The sequence below is a fragment of the Trichechus manatus genome, unplaced genomic scaffold, assembly GCF_000243295.1.
Source record: "Trichechus manatus latirostris isolate Lorelei unplaced genomic scaffold, TriManLat1.0 scaffold00052, whole genome shotgun sequence".
Lineage (NCBI taxonomy): Eukaryota > Metazoa > Chordata > Mammalia > Sirenia > Trichechidae > Trichechus > Trichechus manatus.
The window spans coordinates 2,637,347-2,660,463 of NW_004443988.1; positions in this window are offsets into that span (position 1 = coordinate 2,637,347).

A 23,117-nucleotide genomic window follows, 5' to 3' on the forward strand; every position below is an offset into this window, starting at 1 on the left:
GAGAAGAGTTAACACCATACTCCTAAAGATATTTCAGAGCATAGAAAAGGATGGAATATTCCCAAACTCATTCTATGAAGCCAGTGTAACTCTGATACCAAAACTAGGTAAAGACACCACAAAAAAAGAAAATTACAGACCAGTATCCCTCATGAACATAGACACAAAAATCCTCAACAGAATTCTAGCCAATAGAATTCAACAACATATCAAAAAAATAATTCACCATGATCAAGTGGGATTCATACCAGGTATGCAGGGTTGTTTCAACATTAGAAAAGCAATCAATATAATCCATCACATAAATGAAACAAAAGCAAGAATGACATGATCTTATCAATTGATACAGAAAAGGCACTTGACAAAGTCCAACACCTATTCATGATAAAAACTCACAGCAAAATAAGAATAGAAAGGAAATTCCTCAGCAAAATTAAGGGCATTTATACAAAGCCGACAGCCAACATCATCCTAAATGGAGAGAGTCTGAAATCATTCCCCCTGAGAACAGGAACCAGGCAAGGATGCCCTTTATCACCACTCTTATTCAACATTGTGCTGGAAGTCCTAGCCAGAGCAATTTAGACTAGAAAAAGAAATAAAAGGCATCCAAATTGGTAAGGAAGAAGTAAAAGTATCTCTATTTGCAGATGATATAATCTTATACCTAGAAAACCCCAAAGAATCCACAGGAAAATACTGGAATTAATAGATTCCGGCAGAGTATCAGGATACAAGATAAACATACAAAAATCAGTTGGATTCCTCTACACCAACAAAGAGAACTTCGAAGAGGAAATCACAAAATCAATACCATTTACAGTAGCCCCCAAGAAGGTAAAATACCTAGGAATAAATCTAACCAGAGATGTAAAAGACTTATACAAAGAAAACTGCAAGACACTACTGCAAGAAACCAAAAGAGACCTACATAAGTGGAAAAATATACCTTGCTCATGGATAGGAAGACTCAACATTGTGAGAATGTCTATTCTACCCAAAGCGATCTACAGATAAAAGGCAATCTCCATCCAAATTCCAATGGCATTTTCTAATGAGATGGAGAAGCAAATCACCAACTTCATATGGAAGGGGAAGAGGCCCCAGATAAGTAAAGCATTACTGAAGAAGAACAACTAAGTAGGAGGCCTCACACTATCTAATTTTAGAACCTGTTATACCACCACGGTAGTCAGAACAGTCTGGTACTGGTACAACAACAGATAAATAGACCAATGGAACAGAATTGAGAATTCAGGTGTAAATTCATCCACCTATGAGCAGCTGATATTTGACAAAGGCCCTAAGTCTGTTAATTGGGGAAAAGATAGTCTCTTTAACAAATGGTGCTGGCATAACTGGATATCCATCTGCAAAAAAATGAAACAAGACCCATACTTCACACCATGCACAAAAATTAACTCAGAATGGATCAAAGACTTAAATATAAAATCAAAAATGATAAAGATCTTGGAAGAAAAAAATAGGGCCAACACTAGGAGCCCTAATACATGGCATAAACAGAATACAAACCATAAGTAACAATGCACAAACACCAGAAGAGAAACTAGATAACTGGGAGTTCCTAAAAATCAAACACTTAAATGCTCATCAAAAGACTTCACCAAAAGAGTAAAAAGACAAGCTACAGACTGGGAAGAATTTTTTGGCTACAACAAATCCGATCAGCATCTAATCTGTAAAATCTATAAGATACTGCGAAACCTCAACAACAAAAAAGACAAATAACCCAGTTAAAAAATGGGCAAAAGATATGAACAGACACTTCACCAAAGAAGACATTCAGGCGGCTTACAGATACATGAGGAAATGCTCATGATCACGAGCCATTAGAGAAATGCTAATCAAAACTACAATGAGATACCATCTCAACCCAGCAAGGCTAGCATTAATCCAAAAAACACAAAATAATAAATGTTGGAGAGGTTGTGGAGAGACTGGAATACTTATACACTGCTGGTGGGAATGTAAAATGGTACAACCACTTTGGAAATCGATTTGGCACTTCCTTAAAAAGCTGGAAATAGAAATACCATATGATCTAGCAATCTTGCTCCTTGGAATATATCCTAGAGATATAAGAGCCATCACACAAATAGATATATGCACACCCATGTTCGTTGCAGCACTGTTCACAGTAGCAAAAAGATGGACACAACCTAGATGCCCATCAACATATTAATGGATAAACAAATTATGGTATTGTCACACAATGGAATACTATGCAATGATAAAGAACAACGATGAATCCGTGAAACATAACATGGAGGAATCTGGAAGGCATTATGCTGAGTGAATTTAGTCATTCGCAAAAGGGCAAGTATTGTATAAGACCATTATTATAAGAACTCAAGAAAAGGTTTAAACACAGAAGAAAACATTCTTTGGTGGTTGCGAGGGTGAAGAGGGAGGGAGAGGGGTATTCACTAGCTAGATAGCAGACAAGAATTATCTTAGGTGAAGGGAAGGACAACACATACTACAGAGGAAGTTAGCACAACTGGACTAAACCAAAGCTAAGAAGTTTCCTGAATACAACCAAATACTTCAAGGGACAGAGTAGCAGGGGCGGGAGTCTGGGGACCATGGTTTCAGGAGACATCTAAGTCAATTGGCATAACAAAGTTTATTAGGAAAATATTCTGCATCCTACTTTGGTGAGTGGTGTTTGGGATCTTAAAAGCTAGGGAGTGGGCATCTAAGATGCATCAATTGGTCCCAACCCACCTGGAGCAAAGGAGAATGAATAACACCAAAGACACAAGGGACAGAAAGGGCCACATAAACCAGAGACTTCATCAGCCTGAGACCAGAAGAACTAGATGGTTCCTGGCTACCACCAATGAGTGCCCTGACAGGGAATATAACAGAGAATCCCTGACGGAGCAGGAGAAAAGTGGGGTGCAGAACTCAAATTGTAGTAAAAAGACCAGTCTTAATGGTTTGACTGAGACTGAGGGATCCCAGAAGACATGGCTCTTGGACTCTGTTAGCCCAAAACTAAAACCATTCCAGAAGCCAACTCTTCAGACAAAGATTAGACTGGACTATGGGACATAAAATGATACTCATGAAGAGAGTTCTTCTTAGCTCAAGTAGATACATGAGACTAAATGGGCAGCTCCTGTCCGGAGGTGAGATGGGAAGGCAGAGAGGGTTAGGAGCTGGTTGAATGGACATGGGAAATCTGATGTGGAAAGGAGGAGTGTGCTGTCGCAGTATAGGGAGAGCAATTAGAGTCACATAACAATGTGTATAAACGTTTGTATGAGAGACTAACCTGAACTGTAAACCTTTACTTAGAGCACAATAAAAAAAGAAAAAGAAGGAAGCTTGGTTAGTTAAAAGAGATTAGGGGCAAAATTATACGTAAACTGTGACGACAGGGATATAAAGAAAGAGAACACAGAAAAAGGCTGAAAATAATAACAGTGTTATCGTACTTTTAAATTTTCTAGATTTTTTAAATAATCAGCATATTTTTCATAACGGGAAAAATAAAACTTAAGGGAAATTTAAATATAATAGTAATGTTTATTTTGATTTTGTCCACCCCGCCGAATAGTGAACAATATATATTTGTGTACATGACCACACTAATACTGACCAAAAGGACAGGCTATTATATAGAAGAAAAGTTTAAATAACCAGTTTTTGAAGTGGAGGAAAGAACAAAATTATTTCATAGAATCTCACATAAAATTATCTCTCACACTGAATCTCAGATTCACCTCAAATGAATCATTTTCTCGGGGTTCTGTTCCATTCTGGGGCTCCTGCAAGATCCAAGGTTTTGGGGCTCTCTTTAAGGTAGCTAAAGCAGACGTCAAACCTTTGAAACCTACTTCGTTAAATGCAGTGCCAGCATTCTCAAATAACTGTGCCCCCAAGTGGTCACTTGTACCTGTAAATTATAGCCAACAAAAAGGTTGCATTTTAACCACGTCCTGTACTACAGAGTTTATGATTTAATAATAGTGATGATAATAAACACACACACGAAAACAATAAGGGAGGAAGAAACCCAAATTGTGTGTGTGTGTGTGTGTGTGTGTGTGTGTGTGTGTGTTTGTTTTCTGGGAGTCAAAGACAGGGAAGAGTTTTCTGAATGTTTACCTTCTCTATGCTCCTCCCAGAAAGATTAAGTGAAAGGCTGCGTGTGTCTGTGTGTGTGTGTGTATGTGTGTGTGTGTAGTGTTATGTGTGTGTGTCTCCACTTGCAGAGGGGTCTGGCCACAAGGGGTGAGATGGCTGTTGGCAGAGCCTCCCAAGAATTTAGGAGACTTTGCCTCCTTTCTCAGGAGCACTCCTCAATGCCTTTGACGTCCTGGTTCTCTGCAGCAATAGCTCCATGATAGTCCTTTGGCAGTCTGCCAGAAGCTGTAAGTGTGCAGAGAATTGTGTTTTAATAGAAAGCTTTACCTCTGATACAGATTTAAAATGAGGAAGAAACTTTCTGTTCCTTAGCCAGAGCAAAATGCATTTTGCTTCTTGTGAAATGCTGGTGATTACAAGCTCATCTTACATAATTTTATTATTTTCAATTGCTGCCTGTCAATCTCAGGTGATGGTTTCCTGGAAGCAGAAAGGAGGCACATTCTGGGCGATGATAAAAAAAAAAAAGGAAAGAAGTCACCTAGTCATTAGCAAGTCATACAGAAGTTTAGAAAGGAGAGTAATTATCTTTGCGATGATGCTGTTTAAGATAATCAGAACTCGCATTTCAGAGTTAGACATGCAGAAGTGAGCTAAACACTATTTAATGGCCTTTTAGAAAATGTATTTTCACTTTAACGATGGGTTGCTATATTTTTTAAAAAAGGAAAAAAGACCTTTAAATCTAATGAAAGAATACTCTGGAATAGCCATATTTTCAGAAATCGTTGACACTAACATGGTGGTCCACTGTCACGCCCACAAGAGGGCATTTTCTCATCAACTACCTTGAAAAGGATTTGTTTTCCAAAGAGGAGCTTGGAGGCCTGGAGGAAAGAGGGTGTTAACCAGCAGCAGAGATGGAGAGCCCCTGCAATTGAGTTGTATGTATGTTTCCACTTAATACGCCCTGCCGGCATGTGCACGGTACTACCGGCCAGGAGTTCTGCTCTCCGTGTTTACACATTCTTGTTTTAATGTCTTATTTCCAGAATGACTTGGCACCAAAGGAATCCTTTGTGGGAGTTCTCTCCGGATACAAAAGACCACATTTTAGTGTGAGGCCGACCTCATCAATGATTTCAGCACTGAATTTGGTTTTCTAACATTTTAAGACTCTGGCCAAAGTCCACCAGCACAGTGACCTCTCCACCTTTTCTATAGCTCCAAGTTCCTTCCTTATTTAACAACTATTTTTTAGCACCTACTATGTGTCAGCATTGAGCCTGACTAAGACTCTTATCCTCATGGAATGCACATTCTCAATACAGAGACTTACGATAGAAAAAGAAAATCAATATTGGAGTATAATTTAGATAATTATAAATGCTATGAGACATAATCATCGACTCATAGCGACCCCGCATGACAGAGTAGAACTGCCCCATAGGGTTTTCTAGGCAGTAATCTTTATGGAAGCAGATCACTAGGTCTTTCTCCTGTGGAGCCACTTGGTGGGTTTGAACCGCTGACCTTTCGGTTAGCAGCCAAGCACTTCACTGGACTTGATAGCACCTAACGACAGCAACAACATGAGGGATAATAACTGGGATAAGGAAAGGATGGTTATTTCGGATTGCGTAGTTAGGGATACTTCTCTGAAAGATGACAGATAATATCTTAATTTCAATCAGCACCAATGCTAATTGGATTATAAATGTAATAAATCCTTTAAACTTCCTTCTTTTCTTGAAAAGAGTTAGTTGTGGGTTTTTTGTTTGTTTGTTTGTTTTTTATGGGCCATCAAACATGATAAAAATGTGAGCACCGTCATGAGGTTGCCAGGTACTGATTTGTTAAATAACATTTAAAAATTGCCATCTACTTTTTCCCCTATCATTTCAGAAAACAATGCATGATTTAACATCATAGTATGAAAGATGTATTCCGAGAGCGTAGGATATTTGAATAAATTTAATGTTTTAGAAAATTCACTACATTGTCTCGAGTTTTCTCATCTTCCATGGACGATGAGAACTTCATCATGGACTGGTTCTGGTTAGGGGCCAGCATTCGGTTCCACAGGTCCTCTCACAATAGTTGTCCACCCTTTCTCCAACCATGAGGAACGAGCCGCAAAAGGTACAGTGATGGAATCTCTGTTGGCACCTGTTCTGTAAGCCTGCCCAGTGCACAGCCATACCATGCAGGACGTAAGAGCTGAAAGTGGCACACTCCCGCCCTCGTGGTTCTAGGAGACTTGGTGGGAAGGTCAGCATGTGACATATAATGCTGTTAGAGACCCATGTGAGAGTTTCTGAAGCTAGGAGTCAAAGCACTACTTTGAACACGTGTTTTGGAGGTCAGTGCAGTATGGGGTGGGCAAATCAAAGGGAGCTTCATAGGGAAGGTGAGTCTTGAGCATAAAGGGTGGATAGGTTTGGGTAGGTATAAGGAAAAGGATCATGAGATTACTGTGGGTGGTGTGTTCATTTTTCAGTTAATGTGTAACCTATTTTGGTAATAAAAGTAACATCCATTGTGTAAAATGTGGCAGGCATAAATAAGAAAATAATAATCTTTAATAAACGTATTCCCAAGAGATGACTATTCTTAATGTTATGTTTTCTTCCACCTTTTTTTTTTTTTCATTTTTATAATAGTTGGGACCGTATTGCATATGAAATTTTGCACCTCATTTTTTTTATTTTAGGGTGTGATGAACATTTTCCCATGTCGTTAGAAATTATTCTTAAACATGGCTTTTTAATCACCACATGGTATCTGACGACGCGTGGGTTCTAATTTCTCAGCCATTTCCATCAGCTTTTTCTCTCTTTCTTTTCCCCCTACTATAACAGTGTGGTGAATATTCTGGTATATCATTTTGGTTCACCATTTTGGGGTCAGACAGATCTGACAAGACCCAGCAGTTCTGGTGCTAATGTTGGGCGCGTTGCCTTATCCACCTGTGCCTCTGCCTTTCAGATGTCAAATGCAGACAATAGCACCAACTGCGCAGGGTGGTTGTGAGAGTTAAATGAGATTATGCTTTAGACAGAGTTCTAGAAATAGAATTACTAAGGTTTGGTCTTTTAAAAATCATTTAACTCTCCAATTATAAGGGTAATGTTCTTTATGGAAATTTTAACGAAAAGAAACAGAAATACTGTGCATAATTTCATCACTCAGAGATAAAAACAATTAACATTTTAAAATCTATTATTTGTCACTTTTAACAGAATTTCGTTTGTACTATATATATCATTTTATCTCTGGCTTTTTCCCCCCTCTTAACCTTGTATTGATTTTTCCTTGTCATCATGCATTCAGAAACATGATCTTAAAATGCTGTATCTCATTATATTCCATTATATTAATGTACCATGTTTTATTTAACTAATTTCTTATTTGTTCATACTTAGTTAGTATTTATATAATTCAGTTATTTGCTATTATAAATAGCATTGCAATCTGGATTATTGAGCATAAATGCATGCAGACATTTTGGATTATTTCCTTAGAATTAATTCCTGGAACTGGAATTACTCGTCAGAGATAGGATCATACTGAAGACACTGCTCTGAACTGCCAGAAAGGCTGTGTTATTTTCCCCCGCATAAATAGCATGTGAACATCCATTTTACCAACTTTTATCTATTATCATTTTCACAAATATCTTAGCCGGTTGGATAGGCGAGTAATGGTATCTCGTGGTCTCAATTTGCACTTCCTTGATTACCAGAAGGCTTCAGCATTTGTTCTGTGTTTATTGACATTCCTGCCCTCTGCCTGTTTTTCAATTTATATTCCTCTTTTTCTTATTGATTTGTAAGAGCTCTTTATGCATAAGAGGATATTAACCTTTTTGGTGTACTGTTGGAAATATGTCTCCCAGTTTGTCATTTGTCTTTTAAATTCGGTTATGGTAGAAGCCTTTAATTTGTTGTAGTTCTCTTTATCACCCTTTTTCACTTTGACTTTTCCTCTTGTTTTCATGCTTAGAAAATCCTTCCCCAGCCTGACTTTAGATATCTATTCATTTATATTTTCCTCTACTTGTTTCATGATTTCATTTTATAGATTCAACCTTTTAACCAGCTCTGAGTTATATTATTTTATGTTATAAGATAGGGATTTAATTTTTTTTCCTTAATAAATTATCTAATTCTTCTAGTTCTGTTTTTTGAATGATTTTTCTTGCCCGCTCACATGAAATGCTACCTCTCTCATACACTAAATTCTTGTATAGGCTACTGTGTGTTTACTGGCCTATATGCTGCATTTTTCTATATGACCTAGTGCTGTATCATGTTGTTTTAATTACAGAGGCTTTTATATTGTGTTTTCAAATCTGGTACTCCAAATCAAGGAATCCCTGCATGGTGCTGATGGTTAATACACTCAGCTGCTAGCTGAAAGGTTGGAGGTTTGAGTCCACCCAGAGGCACCTCAGAAGAAAGTCCTGGCAATCTACTTCTGGAAAATCAGCCATTGAAAACCCTGTGGAGCACAGTTCTACTCTGAAACACAAGGGGTCTCCATGAGTTGAAATTGACTTGAGCAGCAGTTGGTTAACTGCAAACCAATCTTCATTATTATTATTTTCCAAAATATTTTTGGCTACTATCTCTGACTCATCTAGTAGCCCGTATGAACTTTAGAATCCTTTTGCCAAGGTAAAGAATATTTTGTTGAGATTTCTTAGATGATATGTACATGAATTAGATGATATCTGCAAACTGATTTATAAAGAATTGACATGCTGACTACAATATTGCATCTTCTCATCCGGGAACATGGTATTCCATTTATTCTCTCTCTGTTTATTTAAGTTTACTTTCATATCTCTCTGTAAACATTTGTGGTCTTCTTCATAGGAGCTCTGTTCTTAGAAACTTCATTCCTAGATGTTACATGTAATAGAGTGAGATCTTTTTGTCCATTGTGTTTTCTAATGAGTTATTACTGACAAATAAGAAAGCTGTTGATTTTTATGTATTTATTTTGTATCTTGGCAGGTTTCTGAACTTTCTTACGGGTAGAACTTTTCCAGGGCTTTGGAAACATGCTGATTGTTTTATAAAAAGATTGTATGACCAGCAGGGTCAAGGAGAACTTGTATGTTAATTTTTAAGAATCTCTGTTAATTGGGAGGAAAATGGCATCTCATTGTGTCCCTTACTTTGGACATGTTATCAAGAGGGACCAGTCCTGGAGAAGGACATCATGCTTGGTAAAATAGAGGTCAGCAAAAAAAGAGAAAGACCCTCAATGAGATGGATTGACACAGTGGCTGCAACAGTGGGCTCAAACATAGCAATGATTGTGAGGATGGCACAGGACTGGGCAGTGTTTTGTTCTGTTGTGTACAGGGTCGCTATGAGTCAGAACCGACTTGATGGCACCTAGCAACAACAACAACAACAACATTGTGTCCTATGTACATTTTCAGTGAAATTTGTTTCAGACTCTAAGCCAGAGTCTGAGTAATATCATTTCTTCATGGCCTGCAAGCTCAGCATGCAATAATGCTTGTGTGCACACCTGTCCTAAAGCAGTAGACAGTCATGGTGGTTCTGATGTGTTGAAGGACCCAATTTTTGGGTAAGAGTTTGGGGTTCACGGCCTTGCCTTGTAGGGAGAGCAGGAGGAGCTAATCATAAAAATGATTTGGGAGGTAGCTCTGGACATATGTACCAGACTGATTGGGTAGAATCTGCTGTCATTGATGCTAGGTTTAATTTCACCCAGATGCATACTCATAGCCAGACGAATCTGAGTGTGAAGAAACAGCCAGACATCACTTGCACTACTGTTGGTCCCTGAAGGATACTCAAGATTTCCATTTCCAGCACAAAGACAGCCCCTTAAAGTGAGAAAAAAAGAAGAGAAAGACCGACCAGAAATACGACTGTAATATCGAGGCACTTCATTCTCAGTAGCTGTACTCAGCTCACATTACATTGCCATCTTCTTCAAATTAAGGCCCTATATCAGTGATGAGAAGGAGAGGATTTCTCCTACCCTGATTCTCCCTAGCATATGGCTGGGGGTGGGGGCGGAATCTCCCCACGTCCCCACACAGACGGCGTGTGAATGTACCGATGGTGTGCGTTTCCTCCGTTGGAGGAACAACTCATCTTTCACTCCTTGCTTTTTATGCCAGTTTGGGAAGGTTGTTTTTCCCCCACTTGAAAATCTTCCTCAGAAGGAATATGTTGCCATCAGCATTTCTTCCGTGTTGTCACTATCGCCTAAGAAGCCAGACTGTAAGGCAATGCGTCTTCCTTCGATAAAACCAAACCCATTATTCGTGGCCCAACAAATATTTGAGCACCTTCTGCATGCCAGGCATTGTGCTTGGGGTTGGAATTTGACAGTAAGTAAAAACATGCCTGGATCTTTCCCTTGAGAAGCTTATAGTCTAGTGGAGGAGACAAACGTTTATCAGATAGTTCAAGCAACAATAAATACTATGAAATAAGCTATGGTGTTGTTGTTAGTTGCCGTTGAGTCGGCTCTGACTCACGGTGCCCTTGTTTATAACAGAACTGAACGTTGCCCAGTCCTGCACCATCTACATGATCGTTGGTATGTTTGAGTCCATTGTGGTAGCTGTTGTGTAAGTCTGTCTCATTGAGGGCTTCCTTCATTTTCACTAACCCACTATTTTACCAAACATGATGTCCTTTCCTAGTGACAGGTCTTTTCTGATGACATGTCCAAAGTAAGCGAGCCAAAGTTTTGTCATCCTCACTTCTAAGGAACATTCAAGTTGTATTTCTCCTGAGACTGAATTGTCCATTGTTCTGGATGTCCGTGTATATATATTCATTATTCTTTGCCAGTGCCACAGTTCAAATACATCAATTCTTCTGTCTTACTTTTTCCTTGTCCAGCTTTTGCACGCATATGAGGTGATTGAAAAGACCATGGCTTGGACCAGGTGTACTTTAGTCATCAAAGTGACATCAATGTGATTTAAGAAAGAAGCTATACTGTGTTATTATGGAAGGGAACCTTACCTTATCTTGGATTCAGGGAGGAGGTGATAAATGATCTGAGATTTAAAGGACTTCTTATCCTTAGGCTTTAAAGGATGAGTTGGAGAGGTGCTATGGATGATGCATTCCAGGCAGAGGGCATGGATGTACTGTGGCCCTGGGGTAGGAGAAAGTATGTCATGTTCAAGAAAAGGAGGGAAGGCCAGGATGGCTGGAGCTGAGAAAGCAAGGAGGAGAGTGGCACAGGATAAGAGCAGAGAATTAGGCAGGGAGAGACCATGTCATCCACATAAATTACTCTTTATGGCAAGAGCAATGGAATGACTTTGACAGCTTTTAAGCAAAGGAATGGCATTTAGAAAAGATGGCTCTGCCTACCACGTGGAGAACCAACTGCAGAGCACTAAAGAAGAATAAGGGGATACAGTTAGGAGATAATTGCAGAAGTCCAGGTGAGAGTTGATGGCAGCAGCTTGGACTAAGGTGATGGGGAAAAGCCAATGGGTGTGAGATATTTAAAAGGCAGAGTTGGCAGGCCTTGGTGGGGGTTGGATGTAGGGAGGCAGGGGAGATACCTTAAAGGTGATGCCTGGATCCCTGATTTAAGGAACTGGATGATGGTAGTGCTACTGATGGTGTTGAGAACATGGAGAGGGAGTGAGATGTGTTGGAGAAGATATGAGTTTTGTCTAGAACTCAGTGTGAGGGCTCCTGAGACATGGCGGTGGTGGCAGGTAGGCTGTGTGGGTCTAGTTCTTGCCCAGAGGAGAGGTCAGGGCTAGAGATGAACATTTTGAGGAATCATCCAAATTAGATTCAGGAAGAGTGATCTTAGTGGTAAGGGGCAAGCTGCTGGGCCAGACAGCCAAACCCAATCGTCTTGGGACCTCTTGTCAATTCTTGCTCCTCCCACACTCTGGCTTTCAGAGCCTGGTGCTTTCCCAGGTAAGGAGGAGGATATTCACATATGTATCCTTCAGTATATGCTGGCTGAGTCAACGCTAGAGGTAATAAAAGAGGCATAAACACAGAGAAACTACACATCCAAACACTCCTCTGTATAAATTCTTGATTGCCTGCCAGGCTCATAGTTCTCACCCTTTGATGTAAGTCAAAGGTAGCAGGAGTCTCTTCTGCCCCCTCGCTCTTCTGTTCCCAGCCTTCTCTTCCTCCTCTGTTCCTTCGTTTCTGAATAATGAGTCTTAAAATACAGCACCCAATCATTTTGTTACATAGGCCAATTTTTTACACAAACTAATGTTCAGAAGAAAAATAAGTTTGCTTCAATTTGAGATCATTTATGTAGTCATGTACTCAATAAATATTTATTAAACACCTACTCAGTGCCAGACACAACAACATGAATAAAAATGGCAAAGACAACATGGTCAATACCCCTCCCAAAAAACTTCTTGTCTAGGGGAGGAGACAAAGGATGAAAGAGATGAGATTATAATGTGGATATAACAAATGCTAAAATAGGGGGATGTCCGGAATCTCATATGAGGCCAGGTGAGGAAGGGGTTTCTTCACGGGAGCTGGGAAAAGGCTAGGGTGAATGGACCTGTGCCATTAGCAAAGGCCGGGGTGGGCAGTGTGGGCATTCTAGGTGGAAGAAACAGACGTGTAAGAGCAGGTATTTGGGATATGTGAAGTGGTTTCCATGACTGGAATATAGTGTATGTGTGTTAGAAATATGTATGTGTGTGGTTGGGATAGAGTGGTGAGGGAGAAGGGGTGTGACGTCTAAGCTGCCAAAGTGAGCAGCATCCAGGGCCTCGTGAAGAGAATTGGGAGGTCAGACCAGATTTCCTTTTGTTGTTTGTGCTGGAAGAGTTTTCTCAGCCTCATACATTTCTGCTGCCAGGAGATGAGCAGAGACAAAAATATCCTTATTTTTTTTGCCTTGGGAAATAAAAGACTGGACTGGAATCTTAACAGGTGTTGCTGGTTCTGCCTTCTCTACTTCCCAGATGTGAAAATGGCAGCTCCCAACATCAGCAGTTGTGAATGACTTGTTCTGAGGGTCACTTTGGGCTGTCTTGGCAAAGCTAAGTTTTAATCTAAGTCGCTTTGCCCTGTCTAATAACTGCTGGAGGAGCCAAAGTTTTAAGTCATGAATGTTTTCCAACTCACATTCTCATTGAAATGACCTTTAGTTCCCATTAGTTTGCTAAGGAGCATCTTAATCCAGGCTCCTAAGGAAATGTCACGGGGGCTGTGACCTAGGGCAGCTGGGCTTCCTCTAGTACCTTTGAGCAGATCCAGGGGCTGAGGTGCCATGGGGTCATCAGGTGACCAGATCTCACTGGGATCTGCTTGGACCTTGTCAATAGTTGAGGAAATTCAGAGAAGAAATAGAAATAAATCCATGCCATAACTCCAAATTCAGGTCCCAAATAGTGTGTATGAGTCCTGGATGAGACCCTCAAGAAACCAAAACAAGCCCATTGCCATCGAGTTGATTCTGACTCATGGCTACCTATAGGACAGAGTAGAATTGCCCCATAGAGTTTCCAAGGAGCAGCTAGTGGATTTGAACTGCTGACCTTTTAGTTAGCAGCCAAATGCTGCTTGACCCTCACTAGCTCTTTATTGAGTGCCTTTTGTGCAGCCAGCTCAGTTGTAGGTATGTGTAGAAGCATGTTGGCAATAAGACAGACAGGGGTCAGCATTGCTGGCCTGTGGACTGCCAAGATCAAGTCTTGGTTGATGTATGTAAATGGGCCAAATTATGCAGCATGGACTGAATCGCCCTCCAAGGCTGGGGTGAGGTGGTAGGACCTGAGCATCTTTGTCATGAAGAAAAGAGGGCCTGGGACACCTAGAGCTAATGAGAGAGCTGTGGAATCAGAGGGAGTGGAGATTACCATGGGCTAGAGGCATCTGGGAAGGCCTTCTGGGCACCTCAGCCTTACCACAAGAATTTCATAGGTTCTCTCACAACTTATCATTCTGCATTTGGTAGAGGGAGAAGGTGAGGGCGGGGTACTGGACTTGATCCTTTGCATGGCACAGGCCCAGCTCTCGCCTGCTCAGAGGTCAAGGGCAATGCTGCAAACAGGTAGATCAGATGATGCTGGCCGGGTGGCCCATGTGATATTCCAAAGACCACTTACGTCCTCTTCAAGAAGCTCATGACTCGAGTGCTCTCTCCACAAATAGGAAGATGGCAGTTGTTGGGCCTGTCGAGAGAGATGACTGGTTTGGGCATCCTTCTCCCTCTGCTTCTGACTGTTTGACTGTTTCCGAGTCACCTTTAATGTTGTAAACCACTGCTTGTCAGTTTGCCAAATTCCTGTGCTCTTACTTAAGTGTGATTCATGCACTGGATGTTTTTGACATTTGAAGATTACTTGGTTCTTTGGGCAATTTTCTTGTTTGCCTTCAGGAAAATGCCTACAGTTCTCTATTTCGTTTGGGGAAAGGTGAGGCCCAGGATACATGTAATGAACTGGTTGAACTACAAGGTATTGGACCTGATGAACTGGGTGTGTCCGAGATATAAGGCTTTTGATACTAGAAGGATCAAGGCAGCTTCGAGACCTCGTGTTAGGGATCATTTGGAAGTAAAGATAATTCACTGGGGGAGTCACACTGGCATCATGCTGGCAGACAAGGCCCATCTCCATGAAGAGGCCAATCCCGGGACCAGCCCACAGGTGTGGTACGGGCCAGTTGGGTGGTACCAAGCTGACTGCTTCTGTCCCAACAGTCCCCACATGCTGTGTGATCCTTTTTCTTCTGTGGCAAAGGATTGATCACTCCAGATTCCTGGACATGGTTGTCACGATATTGTCCTTTCCACATACTGAGCCAGGACTACTATTACTGGGGGGAAGCTAATTAAGAATTCATGTAATTATTTACTTACTTTTTAAGATTCATCTCCTTCTTCCCACTCCATGGCAAAACTGAGTGAACACCACTGGGGGAAATGGAAATAAAAGCGATCTGTCTTTACCGTGAAGGAAGCCATCGGCCTAGTGAGGAACACCACAGATTCATGGGCATATAGTACTTGACCCAGAATGTTAGTTTATTAGTTGTCTATTTAAACTCCCATAACTCCCAGCCAAAACCTAGTGTCTGAACTTGTCATTCAAGGGCCTCGGTTTGTTCCTAGCTACCCCTTTTCCTCCCCTCTGTATTGTTTCCCTTCCTTCCTCTAGGTTTGAGGTAAGGATTGGGTGCCCTGCTCTGGGGTAAGGTGGCATCAGGCAAAGAATTATTAAGCTGAGGCAGTCTTTGGTAAATCCAAGGTCATTTCCGTTTGCACATGATTTGAGAAGAGGCTGCTGTTCTCACAGACACAGATGCCTGCAAACCCCATGCCTGAGCCACCTTAGCCCTCCAATCTGTGGTGTTCCCCTGAAAGGAGTCCACTCCATTAAAGGACTGGAAAACAGGACTCTCAAAGACAGGATAAAGGATTAGAGATAATTTCATTTCAGAAGAAAGAGGCTGAGGAGGGACTTAATTGTCTTTGAAGGATCCTCCTGTGGAGGATAGAGATGAGTTGTTCTCCATCTCAGTGAGAGAGAGAAGACAAAGTTAGTCTCAAATGAATGAGCCAAGTTTGCAGCAGTTCGTTAGGGTTACCTTCTGCCCAGCAGGGTTTGGAGAGGTTGGGCAGGCAGGGTGGGTGGTTCTGGGGGGCTGTAGGGAGTGGTGCAGGCAGATGTGTTTGTGAGGAGTATGCTGTGGGAAAAAAAGAAACCTCGGCTCTCTCATTGAAAGAAAAATTTGAAAAGCAAGGAATTAACACAGATGGTAGAAACTGTAAGACCTCAGGTGTGGGGAGAGCCCTGAGTGCTGGGGAAGCTGTGCTGAAGGGGGTTGAGAAGATGAGCAGAATTTTTAAATGCAGGAAACAAGATGTGGGAAGTGAATAGCAGCAGGGGCAGATTAGCCAACAGGAACGGTAAGCACGGTGCTTGCCTTGCTTACCAGATCATCTGTAGTGAACAATTTCCCATTTTTCAGCACATCAAAGATTCTGCTTCTAGGTTTGGCTGACATCTGTCTCTCTCCCAACCCCATAGCACCTTCCTACAGAATGAAACCTTTTCTCAAATGTACAATCCCTGACGGGGCAGATGACCCAGTAAGCAAGGTAAGCACAGGTTAACTTATGCTTACTTAGTGAGCTGTAGTGAACAACTTCACATGGGTTTGTGAATAGCAGCGAGAATAAAGGGGAGCAGTGTGTGTATGCTGACTGTATCCTGCAGACTGGGTGGAAACCATTGCAGCGGAAGTACAGAGTTCACAGAGGGGGAGCAGGCGGGTGGATGAGGCCGGAGAGGTCGATTTTAACCTCTATCCACAGACAGGAGGAACCATTGCTAATGTTCCAGCAAGAAAGTGACACACTATGGGGTCCCAAGTCTGATGTGTAACCTCTTGACTTTGGGGAGGCGCAATAGTGCAATCCCAAACCCCGATGCATAGAGCACTGCCTGTCTCAGACTGGTCTGCCACAGGAGGAGAAAAATATGGACAGAGTGTAGTGAGTTTTTCCTTTCCTTTTTTTATAAGTAATTAATTTTTTTATTGTGGTAAGGATATATATATAACAAAAAAATTACCATTTTAACATTTTTTACATCTCCAATTCAATAACATTGATTCCTTTCATCACATCATGCAACCATCACCGTTTCCACATTTGTAATGAGTTTTTCTAGAACTAAATGTATTCCATTTGAGTTGCTGTTCTTTATTCTAAGATTATGTTCTATCAGTCACGATTCTTAGTAGCAAGCAACAGAAACTAATTCTGGCTGATGGAAGCAGAAAAGGAATTTATGAAAAGGATAGTGGGCAGCCCAGAGTCTCCATGGGGGTGGTGAACAAAGCTCAGAGGCCACACAGCCAGGAATGGCAACCAGTCATGCCCAGAACTGGCCAAGTGAGGACTCCATCACTGCCCACCTGGGCACAGACCTCCAGCTGGTACCACCACCACCATCGACTCCAGACAGTGGATGCTGCTACTGCTACCACCCATGCCTGAGTGGATTCTGCACAGTCCTCATTCTTTGCATCACTAACTTCTGATTAAAAGTGTGGGTTGATGAATCCAGTTGGTGGAGTGAGGGAGGCAATTGTGTTTGCCATTTTCAGCTTCTACAGCGGACGGTGGACTTTGTCTCCTAAGGAAGGGATTCCTAGACATAAAGCAGAGCTTCAGGTGCTGAGAGCCCAGTGGAATGACAGGAGTTCTTCTATGTGTCCTTCCTCTTTGAATGTGCATGTGTGTCTAAAATGGTTTTTTTTACATTTTAGTAAATGTGCTAAATTATTGGTTTATTGTTACTTGGCAAAATACAAAGTTAGCAGCCTATTATCTGTCACTAATATTTTAGAAGTTTAGTATTCCATGAAACTCAAAAGACTGGGAACCACTGGTTTAGACTACGGACTTTGGTGCCAGACAGCCTGGATCCAAAGCCCAGGCTTCTGCTTACAAACCATTATGGATTGAATTGTGTCTCCCGAAAATATGTGTCAACTTGGCTAGGCGATGATACCCAGTATTATGGTGGTTGTCCTCCATTTTGTGATCTGATAATCCTACGTGTTGTAAATCCTAACCTCTATGATGTTAATGAGGCAGGATTAGAGGCAATTATGTTAATGAGGCAGGACACAATCTATAGGATTAGGTTGTATCTTGAGTCAATCTCTTTTGAGATATAAAAGAGAGAATTGAGCAGAGAGGAGTGGGACCTCATGACCACCAAGCAAGAAGAGCTAGGAGTGAAGTGCGTCCTTTGGACCCAGGGTCCCTGTGCTGAGAAGCTCCTAGACCAAGGGAAGATTGATGACAAAGACCTTCCCCCAGAGCTGACAGAGAGAGAAAGCCTTTCCCTGGAGCTAGCACCCTGAATTTGGACTTCTGGCCTAAGCTTTGAGAGAATAAATTTCTGTTTGTTAAAGCCATTCACTTGTGGTATTTCTGTTACAGCAGTGCTAGGTGACTAAGACACAAGCCAAAGGCTTGTGTGAGTTATATAAGTGGAAGGCCCTCATTTTCTTACATGTAAAATAAACCTGGTAATACTTCTCAGGGTTGAAACCAATTATCTGAGGGATGCTTCTGCTGTTCATCCCACAGGCACCCCCTTCCATCCCATCTGAAAATGGTCTCAGTCTCTCTTCCCAACCCTACGCCAAATTTATTCCTCTGCCTGTGTTCCTGTCTCAGGTCCAGCCAGAAACTTGAGAGGCTTCTGAACACCAAACACCTTCTCTTCTTTCCCCAGCATCAAGGTATTCACCAGGAGCCCTGGTGGTGCAACGGTTAAGCAGCCAGCTGCTAACCGAAAAATTGGGAGTTCAATCCTACCCAGTGGCTCTGTGGGAGAAAGACCTGGTGATCTGCTCCTGTAAAGATTACAGCCTAGAAAACCCAGTTGGGCAGTTCTGCTCTGTCAGACGGGGTCATTATGAGTCAAAATCAAGTTGATGGCACCTAACAACCTAACAACAAAGTCATTACCCAGGCTTATGGCCTTCTTCATATCTCTTGCATCTGTCCTCTCCTCTCCATTCCCACGAAGACCCTGCTGTCTTTCAGATTTCATCGTCTCTCACTGGATTTGGCAACAGCCTCCTAACTGGTCTCCCTGCCTCTGAATTTGCCCCCTCCCATTCATTCTCCACCCACACCCATAAAGATCCATCCAAGGTGCAAATCCATTTTGTCTGCAGAGCCATGGCTTTTGAGATATCATTTTAGGATATTCATTTGTTGTGTGGCTGCCACGGGCAGGCTATGAAGAGACAGACACAAATAATATACCTGCAGGCTTTAACATTCAGGTGGGGGAAATTCAGACTCCTTGGCTTAGCACACTAGGCCTTTTGGCCTGCCCCACTACCTTTCTAATAATAACTCACATACATTTAACAAGTACATGCTTTACATGCATTGTCTTGAGCCTTGTAACAACCCTACACTGTAGGTACTATTGTTATTCTATTTTACAGATGAAGAAACTGAAGTAGAGAGAAATTAAGTAATTTGTCCAAGTTAACAGAGCAAATCAGTCCCAGAAGGAGGATTTGAACTCAGACAGTCTTGACTCCAGAATTTTCATTCCTCGTTGCTGGATTGTCGCCCCCAGCCTTGCCTTGTTCTGCCGTTTTCTTGTTATGGATCCTTAACCATGGCTCCACTGAAGTGCTTGCTGGTCTCCAAACACAGTGGATTCCTCCAGCCTTTAAAAAAAAAAAAAAAAGAGTGCAGTTCCTTCTGCCTATAACATCTTTTACTTCTCCCACCCCTACCCTCTACTGCTGCTCTGTGGTGGTGGGGACGATGACCGGAGGTGGGTAGGTGAGGGGCTGGGGCTTGGGAGCCATGCTCAGCTTTTCCAGGAAGCATCCCTTAAGCACAACCCTCTTTGCTCAGCAATGCCTTCTGCTGCTGTTTATTACCTTTATCACCCTATGATGGTCTGTCTATTCATCTTTCCCTTCATCTAGACTGTGAGTTCCTTGAGAGCGCCTAGTAGACACAACAGAAACACTTATTGAAGGAGTGAATGATCCACACCCTCCATGGTTTGGTCCTGTCCACTGTAGCAATGGGCTTTCCAAAGGAAGAGGCCTTGACCTTCCAGCTTGCTGTCTTGCCTGACCCCTCTCCCCACCCCGTTCAACCCCCACAACCCTCATTGGAGCCCAGGGTTTGATCCTTCATCTTGGTTGCTGTTCACCCTGTCTGGGATGGAGTGTGCACAGGTGCTATTGGAGCCCTCACTGGAAGGGCATGTCCCAAGGCTGGCCATCCCCAGCTGGGTCTGGGGACAGATCTCTTCCCTCTCCTGCCCCTTCCAAGCCACCTGTGGCCTGCAGAAAGCTGCCACGGGAAGCTCCAGCAGGCCAGCAGATCAAGTGCTTTTGTTTCAAAATGTTAGACTTCAGCATGATTTAGTGCCCTGGCATTTCTGAGCTAGTTTACAGTAATCAGACATTTGTTAATGTTCACTTTCTCCTACACGGACTGTTGCTGACACAGGAACTTTCTTTGTTGATTAGATTTCAGCCCTGTGCTAAACAGTAACCACTGTGGGGTAGCGGGAAAAGCATGGACTCCAGCAGCTACAGAAAAGTCGTGAGCGTGGATGCCTACACTGGCACTCACTAACTTTGTTAGCGACTTAACCCCTCTGAGTCTTAGTTATTTCCACCATGAAACAGGGATAACAGTACCTTCTACTTTAGGGTTGTTGTGAGGATTCAAAGTGAGAAAGTATGTAAAGCACAGTGCTTGACTCACAGTATGTGCTTAATGTATACATTTTATTTCCTTGTCCCTGCCTTTTAGTGCCCATGTTAGGTCTGTCTTGTTGGAGCATTTGTTCCAGATGGTACCTGATAATAACTTTCATTGTAAAGGAAATATATGCAATGAATGGGCTTTTCTTCTCTTCTAATAACATTAAAATGCATTGCCGCTTTTGCCTCCTGCCTTGTCACATCACCCATCCATGTTTTGTATAGATTCCAAAGTTGTACACTACAAATACTAGTAGAGTATCCTACTGACAAATTCAAATGGATGGAGTCAGAAAACTAGACTTCCAAATTCCTAGGTAGATAGATAGATAGCTGCCATCGAGTCAACTCTACCTTATGGCAACTTAATATACAACAGAATGACACGTTGCCCAGTCCTGCATCATCCTCACCATAACCTGATGTTTCAGTCCATCATTGTGGCTACTGTGCTACTGCATCTCACCAAGGATCTGCCTTGCCCTCACTGGCCCTCTGCTTCACCAACCATGATGTCGTCCTTCAGAGATTGATCCCTCCAAAGCAAGTGATGTGCCCAAAGCAAGCAAGTCAGACAGTGTTCTGTTGTGATCCATAAGGTTTTCATTGGCTAATTTTCAGAAGTAGATCCCTAGGCCTTTCTTCATAGTCTGGAAACCTGTCCACCATGAGCGACCCTGCTAGTATTTGAAATATAGCATCACAGCAACATGTAAGCCACCACAGTAGGACAAACTGATAAATGAGTGGTGGTCTAAATTCCTAAGCCAGTGTTATTCATACAAAAAGAAGTGTTTTCAGTCTTGCAACTTGAAATTTTAAACCCTGCAGATACTTGCTCCACCCCACAACCACCCCAAACTGATCTCTCTATTCCACTGCAGTCAGTGGAGGCTGAGGCCGGGTGAATGCTCCCGGTCCTTCCCGGGACCCCTCTAGCCGGCTGGGTCTTGGTTGGCAGGGTGGGTCACAGCCACAGCCTGACCTGCTGGGTGGTCTGCTGGCCCTCACTCTTCTGTGGGAGTCTGGCCTGTGTCTGGATCTCTGTCAGCCAGTGTGACTGTGTGTAGCAGCGTGTCTCCCCTTATCTATCCCTCTCACTCTGTGCTCGGCTGAGACTGAGAAGCCAGCTCGGAGCATGAAAGCGAGGAGGCTGGCAGTGGCCCGGGCCAGCCCCAGGAGGCCATTCTTCCTACAGTTCTGGGGAATGGCACCATCACTGGGACTCCTTAGAGAGTGACAGCTGATTTATCTCCTCTTAATCACTCTGGACTTGGATGTTTTATGTTATTTCCAGGGCGTCTTCTCAATTTCATTCTAAAAATATGTCTTCGTTCTCTTCAGAACAGATTTTTAATTGCCCTTCCCCTGAAAAATGTTGAGCAAAATCATTCTTCAGGGTAACAGTGTCCTTAATAAGGGGTCCAGTTTTCAGTTCAGTGCCTGAGGCTCTATATTCGAGAAGAGCTGAAGAGGTTTCTGGTCAGTCTACACTTTGGGGTGTGGTCAGTTTGTCTGCTTTGACCTTCTCTTTAATTCAGGATGTTCTATTACTGGCTCACAGGTAATTTGTTGAGAGGAAAGGACATGGGACCAGTCTGTTATTCTGGGATTTAGGTTCTTGTCCCAGTTCTCCTGTTGACTGGCTAGGTGACTTTTCACAACCCCCTTCTCATCTCTGAGCCTCAGCTATCTCATATATAATGTGTCACAGAGGATAGATCAGCACTTCCCAAATTTTTCATCTCATGGTACATGTGCAGAATAAAATATTTTCTACACTGAGGTACAGGCTACCCATGGTGACTGGCCTTGGGGCTCAGGCTGCCCCAGGGCCTGGGGGGGTCATATGTCAGCACATGGTAGCCCATTTCCTCGGCCCACAGTTGGGAAGCTTTGGGACAGATGATCATGAAGAGCACCCCCCGCCCAGCTCTGACTCTGTCCCCTTCAGTCCACTCCTTGCTCGTTGACCCTCTTTGACTCCGCCATCTACATAGAAAAGGTCAATTCCTTGGTCCATTCAAAGCTGACCACAGTTTGAGCTTATCCAACATTTTGGTTGCCCCTTGATACTGTTTCCTCGCCTTCCTTGCTCCTCCAAACTGATGTTGTTACAGCCACCTTTCACCTGGAGCCCTCGCTATGAGGAGCCCCTTGTGGTTACAGCCCCAAGGGAACTCTGCACCAGCTAGCTCCAAGGACCAGATCATCGCGTCAGCACCCTCCTTGCCCGACAGTAGGTGTTCAGTCATCTTCATCTTGGTGCTCTGCCGACAGGAGGACTGCTACCCTCTCAGTCTCAGCCTTTCCTTTTATATCTTTGTATTTTTCTTTTTGTTACCAACTGATGGATAATGTATATTTTCTTGTGAAAATTCCAAAGGAAGAGAGTCCAGTGGACTTAAAGAACCCCCGCTGTCCCCACTAGGAAGAGTGCCTTGTGCTAGGGCATCTCTCTAGAATGTCTGCTGGGCTGTGTGTTGACTGCCTTATGTCAAGGGCCCATCTCTATTCCTACCTGTGTCTACCCTTGTTCCAGTAATGGCCTAGGGCCACAGCCCTCAGCAGGGGGCTCTGGCCAGGACACTGTCTTAGAAGAGAAGGGTGGAGCAGGTACCATGAGTGGCATATATATTCATCCTCCTGTCATTTCTCCCCCTAAATCCTACCCAACCTTCAAGCCCCGGCGTAAACCCCGTG